We start from the raw sequence: 8,804 nt of genomic DNA, 5'->3' as shown, positions 1-8,804 counted from the left end.
TTGCTGTACGCGGGCCTCTCACTGTTGTGGCCTCTCCCGTTGCGGAGCACAGGCTCTGGATGCGCAGGCTCAGTGGCCATGGCTCACAAGCCCAGCCGCTCCGAGGCATGTGGGATCTTCCCACACCAGGGCACGAACCCGTGTGCCCTGCATCAGCAGGCGGACTCTCAACCACTGCGCCACCAGGGAAGCCCCTTCACCTTTTTTTTTTGGCCACGCCATGTGGCTTGCGGGGGAGCTTTCCCGACCAGGGATCAAACCCACGCCCTCAGCAGTGAAAGCAAGGAGTCCTAACCAGTGGACCACCAGGGAATTCCCTTCTTATACTTTTTTAAAAAATTAAAATCTATCTTGTTTCTTAATTATTTGTCCCACAATTATATTCTTAAGGAAAGAGATATTTCCTTATTCTATTCCACCTCCTCCATTTTACCATTTATATAAAGTCATTCTCCAAGACTCTGAGTCATACTTTCTACCTCTTGAATGTGGCCCTTTTAAAACTACTTTAATCTAGACTCTCATCGCTTGTGTTCTCTACCTAGAAAAGCTTTTCTTCCTGTTGGCCAATCTGTGTCCCTTGAACCTTTAAGATCTAGGTCATCTCTGAAGGACTGTCTTCTTGAAATGCTCCTTTTTTCCTCCTAACCTGTTGATTGACCTCAGTGTTTTAAATTAACCTGTGCTGTAATTTGCAATTGTTATATAATTGCCTTGTCAATTCTCAACCTAATGCCCCTTTGTGTCCTTTTATACTAACTTCATGTAGGCTTCGAGGATGGGTATAGTATCTATTTCTTTTAGCATATAGATAATACTTTGCATATTCTAGTTGTTAAATAGCTTTTAAAAACTCTCCTCTCCAACTGAACCATGCTTAAAGTGGGCATGAACTCCCCTTTCACCACCAGACCTAAAATTTCTAAAGATGGGTATCATAGGATATCAAATACAAAGGCCTCATTCATATCTTCTCCTTGTGTCCTTTAGAGTCTTACTACTGTTACCTCAGCCTCAGAGAGTTAATGGATTTGTGTTTGAGTGTGTGTATGTATGTATCTAGGTATTGGAGGCAGCTGTCACGTTCCAGTGATAATGTACTTTTCCATGAACACGGACTCTGGTTCTGTACTAGCTTTCTCCACCCTGCTGTCTAAGTACAAGAACAGCATCAAAGTTTACTGCAAAGAAGACTCAACTTCCATGGCAATTTCAGTTCCTAGCATTCTTGGATGATTGGAATGAACAGTAATGAAGTTTGTGACAAGATAATAGAGTCACACCATTCTGATTTCCTGACCAACTAGTTCTAGATGCCTGCAACTGTCATCTGATTTTTAGGTGAGAGGTGTATGCTTAATTATTGTGATTATCTTCTGGGCCAACTTTCATACCTCAAAGGCATAAGAAAATCTTTTCAGGGGATTTCCTCTTCTACAGTCATATATCAGACACAAGTTTTTCTTTCCATCCTTGTAGTAGGGCCTCAATGCTAGGGGATCTTTGCCCCTGGTAGCTACCCTCTTCCTCTTAGCAATATGACAGGATCAGCAGTGTGGCAGAGGAGGAGGAGGTTAGAGGGGCAATGTCAGGCACATAACCTAGAGGAGAGAGATTTTTGTGAGCTGTGATTTATGTCTCCGAGACAGTGGTGAAGAAGGAGAAGAGAGTTGAGGCTCAAGAGAGTAAGAATTAGATATGATTCTGGGTGAGGCATCTCAGAAAATGTTAGAGTGTTTATTAGGAGTCTAAAAAGTTACTGAACTGAGGACAGAACTGGAAATTTGCCATTTGTGAATATTTTAAATTTCTGTTATAGCTATATTTTTGGTGTTTATTTTCATTTTTTTTAAACCGATAGGACTTTCTTTTTTAAAATGTTTTACTTTGGAAGCTCCCAGATTCCAGGGGAGAGCCTAACCCCATATGAACACACGGGTCCAGCCCTCTACTCTGATTTCAACATGACTGGTTATGTCTTTAGTAGACAACCCTCTGTCGAGTATTGTAATTTTTTATCTTCTGGTTCTGCTCATACCGTACTACACTAAGTCTCTGGAGGGAGGGGTCCAGCACTGTTCATAACCCTGTTAGCTGACCACCACCCGTCCGGGTTAGGTGCTAAGTAGCAGTGAATATCCTTACTTGCTAGAAAAGCACTCAGGCTCTTGGTTGGAGGAAAAGAGGCTACGTTTGAAAACCACACCTCAATTTCTACTGGTTATTGCTAGTGTTTTAATAATTAGTGATTTAAAAAAAAATTTACTTGGATCCAATTACCTTGCTAGATTAGTTTTGGTTTGAAGAGTTTTTCAGTTTCATTTCCTAGCTTTTCTAGGTATACAATAAGTAACGATGAGTGTTCTCTTAATTCTAATCTGTATGCCACTTATGTCGTGCATGAGCACAAATATTTTTAAAATGTTGAATAGTGAATAACAGGCGTTCCGTGTCTTGTTCCTAACTTTCAGGAGAAAGGTTTTTTAGGATTTCACAGTTTTATATGGCGTTCACCCTCATTGTTTGTGATAAATATTCTACTGTTTGGGAAGTTGTCTTCTATTCCTATTTTTAGAAGAAGCAATATGTTATAGTGGTAAAGAGCACAGATTTTGTGCCTGGAAGCCTAGGTTCAAATCCTGCCTCCACCACTTTCTTTAGGTGTGTGATTCTGGGCAAGTTGCTTTGCTTCCTTTTGTCTTCCATGTGTAAAATGGAGCTACCTCATAGGGCCTTGAGGATAAAATCAGTTCGTAAGTGTAACGCACTTGAAACAATACTTGGCATGTAGTATACCCTATAGCAAATTATTATTATACTTAAGTTTTTATTAGGAATGGATGCTGAGTTCTGTCAGACTTTTAAAAATCTGTTGGTGTAATGTTATGGTTTTATCATTCTTTTCAGAATCGATTTTGCTGACAAGTTTCCAAATGAAATTTCCTTGTGTTCCTAGAATAAAATCCATTTTTTTGTGGTGATTTTATTTTAGTTTTTAAGTACAGAACTAGATTCAGTTTGCTTTGCAAAATGAATTTGGAAGTTTTGTTTTATTCTCTTATTACCTGGAAGAGTTTGCATAATGAGGGGATTATTCTTTGAAGCATAAAAATAACTGGGCCTGATCCCTTTTTGGGAGGAAGGGGATTGGGAGGAACATATCTTTAGCAGCTGTCTTAGTTTGGGTTGCTATAACAAAATACCATAGACTGGGTGGCTTAAACAACAGACATTTATTCCTTACAGTTCTGGAGGCTGGGAAGTCCAAGATCAAGTTGCCAACATGGTCAGGTTCTGGTAAGGATCCTTTGAGTCTTGGCTGCCATCACCTTCTTGCTATAGCCTCACATTGTAAAGAAAGAGAGCAGCTCTCTGTCCCTTCCTCTTCTAACAAGGACATTACTTCCATCATGAATGCCCTACCCACATAAACTAATCTAACCCCAGTTACTTCCCAAAGGCCCAACTCTACATACCATCACCCTGGGGATTAGGGCTTTAATATCTGAATTTCAAGGAAACAAACATTTGGTCCATAAATTCTGAGTCCGGCTTCCCCAAATTCATGTCCTTCTCATTTGCAAAATAAGTTAATTCCATCCCAACAGCCCCAAAGTCTTAATTCAGCACTCCTAGTGGAAAGGCTGAAGTCCACAAAGTCTCATCTAAATCAGATATGGGTGAGATTTGAGCTACGATTCATCCTGAGGCAGAGTTCCTCTCCGGCTGTGAACCTGTGAAACCAGACAGGTTATGGGCTTCCAAAATACAGTGCTGGGGGCTTCCCTGGTGGCACAGTGGTTGGGAGTCCACCTGCCGATGCAGGGGAGGCGGGTTCGTGCCCCAGTCCGGGAGGATCCCACAAGCCGCGGAGCGGCTTTACCTGTGGGCCATGGCCGCTGGGCCTGCGCGTCCGGAGCCTGTGCTCCACGACGGGAGAGGCCACAACAGTGAGAGGCCCGCGTACCGCAAAAAAAAAACAAAACAAAAAAAACCACCAAAATACAGTGCTGGGACAGTTATAGAATCAACATTGTATGTTGAAAAAACCTGCAGTTCTTCCCTCCTGTGTCACCTTCACTACTCAGAACGTTTCAGTTCTTACACTTCAGGTCACCAGATGTGTGGGTGGCTTCCCCGACACTAATTCTCTGCAACACCAGCTGGGTGTCCTGCTGTTTAACTCAATTCTGACACTACGTGGAAATAGATCGCACAGCTTAAGGGCTTAGTCTCATAAGACTCACACACACCTCATCCCCCCACCCCACCCCCACCAACTTTAGATACTAGTTCCAGGCCCAAGTTATCACCTGTGTTACTGACCAACCAGCTATAGAGGAGAGGTTCCAACAGCCCCCTCTTTGGGTTTAGTTTGCTAGAGTGGCTCACAGAACTCAGGAAAACAGTTTACCTACATTTACCGGTTTATTATAAAGGGATATGATAAAGGATACATATGAATAGCCAGATGAAGAGATACATAGGGTAAGGTCTGGGAAGGTCTTGAGCACAAGAGCTTCTGTCCCTGTGGAGTCAGGATGTGTCACCCACTGGGGAGCTCTCTGAACCTGGTTCTATTGGGATTATTATGGAGGCTTCATCGTGTAGGCATGGTCAATCATTAAGTCCACTCCCAGCCCTTCTCTCTTATCAGGAGAACGGGACTGGGGGAAGGGGGCTGAAAATTCTGAGCTCTGAATCATGGCATGGTCTTTCTGGTGACCAGCTCTCATCCAGGAGCTCACCCAGAGTTGCTTTATTAGAATAAAAGATGCTCCTATCACTTAGGAAATTACAAAGGTTTCAGGACCCCTGTGTCAAGAACCAGGGTCAAAGACCAAATATTAGAACAAAAGATGCTCCTAGAGCTCTTATGACTTAGAAAATTACAAGGGTTTCAGGGGCTCTGTGCCAGGAACTGGGAGCAGAGACCATTGTAATCTCACACATTCCAATTCCAAAAAGAAGAAATCAGAAGGAAGAAAGTGTGCTAGGGCCTGACCAAGTCCAAAACTTAGCAAAGCAAGTTACATGAGATCTTAAGGCTCAAGAATAACTTTTTGGTCCGTCCTCTGCCCTCCAGGACCATTGGGGTGATGTTCCCACCTTCTGGATGCTCTGGGGAGCATCCAGAGCTCAGATGGAGTCAGAGCTCCAGGGGAGTCTGTCCCAAGGCTCTGGGTGGCTCTGCCCCCATGGCTTCTGTGGAAGCTGTCTGGTCTGTTTGAAACCGAGGTGGTAAACCCTGATCATCTCTGAATCACCTTTAGGGTTATTCTTCCTTTGTCTTGAAGAATAAGCACACTTTTGCAATCTGTCTTCATTTCTCGTTTTAGGACTTCAGATGCAGTCAAATTGGAGGTTAGGGCTTCAACATGTTAATTTAGCGGGGGACACAATTTAGTCCATAGCAATACCTCAGTTCCCCTGCAATACACTGCCAGTGATAGGCCTAGATCTGCAGCAAGCCCAGTTATCCCCAGAACTACTTTTCATCCACTGTGTTGACATCCTCATTGCTGGCCTGACCAAGAAACAACTTGACCAGTCCGTACATAAGGTTGTAGATCTTATGACATGCAGGAAGGGCTGACAACACTGATGAGATGCAGGGACCTGCTCAAAAGTGCAGTTTCTGGGAGCCACCTGGGCCAGTAATCAGAGGAGTATTCCTGATAAAGTCAGCCGAAAACTGCTGTCCTTGGCAGCCCCCGCCAACAAGAAAGAGCCTCCATAACTGGTAGGCCTTCTTGGCTATCAGAGGCAACATGTATCACATCTGGGTATTCTTTTGGTCCCTTATGTCATGGTTACTCACAAGACAGACATCCTTGGATGGGATCCCCAACAGCAGCAGACTCTAGAGGCTGTGCAAGATGCATTGGCATGGACCCCGTCATTGGGACCAATGGTGATTGCCAGCCCTCTGGAGCTCCACATCTTGGCGATTTACTTGTGAGGATTGGAGCCTATGGCAACAAGAGACTGCTACTTGGGTACATAGGGCCCTTGGGTTTTGGACTGGTGAATACTGAAGATAGCTGCCAGATACACCCCCTTCAAATGGCAACTCCTAGCTGGCTTTTGGCCCTAATGGAAACAGCTCCTGACCACCAAAGCCCTGTATGTGACCTTAAGACCTGAGCTGTCCATCCTCAAGTGAGTACTCACTTATGCTACTAATGAAATAGGACAGGCTTAGCAAAGTGCTATCATTAAATGGAAATATTACATCCAAGATCAAGCCTGAGTGGGATTCCAGGGGGTCAGCCAAGCCTTTCCAGAAAAGGCTGAACAGGCTGTAGGCTCTCACCACTCCCTTAGTGAAGTGCAGCCCATGGTTCAAAGATGTTCCAGCTGATGGTATAGTTTGTGTTTGCACTTTTTTTAAATGAGTTGGTCAGATACAGCCAGAAGAGGAGACAGAGGAGAGGCACAGGAGAAAAAAGGGCCCAAACTTTATTATACTCACTGATCCTAGAGACAGGAGGCATGGCACTCCACGCTGGACCACATGGGTAAGCCACCAGGGTGGTGAAGAGTCAGGGGTCAGGAGTGAGGGGAAGGTTTAGGTCATGGTCTTTACAGGGATTTTCAAGGGAAAGGCAAGGCAGTATTTGATGGGTTTGGGGCTGAAGGGGTGGTTCCTAGTTGCCTAGCACCTGGCCCTGGGATGATAAGGGCAGAGGAATATTGTCTCCTGGGGTGTATGGGCCAGTAGAGGTGGTGAGGCTCTGGACTGGTTACTTTGCATATCAAAGACATGCCTCTGGCTGGGACATTTGCTATCTCTAAGAATTGGCTAGCCCTAGGAAGGGCAGTCTCCCCAGCCAGAATGTTTTTTGGGGGGGGATGTCAAACATCATAGCATACAGAAAATTAAAAAAATATTTAAGTACAATAAGTCCTCTGAAGTTTTGGCATCATGTTAACGAAAGTTTGGGGTGATGATAATGGAGATGTTTAGAGAGTAGGGCAAAGTTGCCCTAAACAGCATAGAAAAGATTTTATTACTAGAGTAAAATAGAGGAACATTCTGTTCTAGAACGTAGAATTATAAGGAATCTCTGCAGGCCAGCCCATAACTAAGTTTCCCATTTTTATGGCATTAGCCAAGAAAAATAGATTTGAAATTTTGGGAGTCTAAGAGCCTCAAGGTTAAGAAAAACAACCAATCACAAACAAGTCACTGGGTTTTCCCAAATAAATGCAACCACTTCAGCTACAGCCAATCAAGCAATTTCCTTGCTTTTCTCCCTTGTCCTCTCTATAAAAACCTTACATCTAGCTCCTGTTGGTGGAGTGGTCCTAACTACTTCCAGGTTGGTACTGATTTGAATTGATGTTTGCTCAAATAAACTCTTAAAAATTTTAATGTCTCAATTTATCCTTTAACAGTACCAACTGTTGGTGATGTTAAAGGGACATAGAAATTGTCATGACTCCTAGTGGAAATAGGCTGAGTTTTTTTGTTTTGTTCTGTTTTGTTTTTGTTTTCTGGCCACACCTTGTGGCTTGTGGGATATTAGTTCTCTGACCAGGGATTGAACCCAGGCCCTCGGCAGTGAAAGCATGGAGTCCTAACCACTGGACCGCTAGGGAAGTCCCAAGGCTGAGTATTTTAGTGAGAAATCTTGTATTGCTTGGAGAACAGTGTGAACACTCAATTTGGACATGTAAAGATAAAACTCAGAATTGGTCCCTTCCATCCAGGAGCTCTCAAGCCAGCAAGGGGCATAAGATCTATAAAAACATAAATATGGCATAGGCTGAACGTAAGAAGTGTCACAAGAGAAAAGACCTGGCTTAGATTTAGAGAATGTTCATTTATTTATTCAACAAGTGTTTATTGAGCATCTGCTATGTACCAAGTGCTATTCTAAGTATTTGCTGTGTGGCTGAAGCACGGACTGTAGTTTATCAGCTCCATTTTAGGCCTGCAATCCCCTTTCTGCATGACGGAGCTTTAGCCTACTCACAAGAAATGAGCCCAAGCCAGATATGTTCCCTATCAATTCTTTTTTCTTTTCTTTTAAAATTTATTTGGTTGCACCGGTCTTAGTTGCAGCACGTGGGCCCCTTAGTTGTGGCAGGCGGGCTCCTCAGTTGCCACTTGACAGCTCCTTTTTTCTCGCACTTGGCCTCCTTAGTTGTGGCACGCATGTGGGATCTAGTTCTCTGACCAGGGATGGAACCAGGCCCCCTGCATTGGGAGCATGGAGTTTTATCCACTGCGCCACCAGGGAAGTCCCTCTCTATCAATTCTTACCTTTGCCTTCCTCTGATCCTAGAACTGGAATAATGCCTTTTGCTGATACAGATGGTTAATGGTCCCTGAGGAATAATGGTCATGAGTCCCCCAGGGGGAGGAGAAACCTCCGGTTCCAGTTGATATGAATGTGCTTTTTCATTAGTGGTCAGATTCTTTCTTTGGCTTTGACTCAATGTTTTACCAAGGCTTTTGACCCAGAATCATACTCCTGCCCCTTCCTTGAATAGAAACCAATTATCTCAGTTTCAGAAGGAAGCTGCAAAGAGAAAAAAAACACGGACTTCTTAGAACCACCTAGGCCCAAGATGGTGGAAGATTTGACTTCCAGTAGATCTTGAGCCTCATTATACACTCATTGTAATACATTAGGATGCTAAAAGACACACCCACCAGCACCGTGACAGTTGACAATTGCCATGACAACAACCGGAAAAACCCATTCAAGGACTGAAAAGGCGTGTTGCATCAGTTCCGCATCCAAACCACAGCCCTGTTCTTAGATAAGTCATAAATATTCCTCCCACTCTTT

This window comes from Lipotes vexillifer, unplaced genomic scaffold (genome assembly GCF_000442215.2).
Source record: "Lipotes vexillifer unplaced genomic scaffold, Lipotes_vexillifer_v1.1 scaffold1136, whole genome shotgun sequence".
In the NCBI taxonomy this organism is placed as follows: domain Eukaryota; kingdom Metazoa; phylum Chordata; class Mammalia; order Artiodactyla; family Lipotidae; genus Lipotes; species Lipotes vexillifer.
This window is presented reverse-complemented; position numbering follows the sequence as displayed.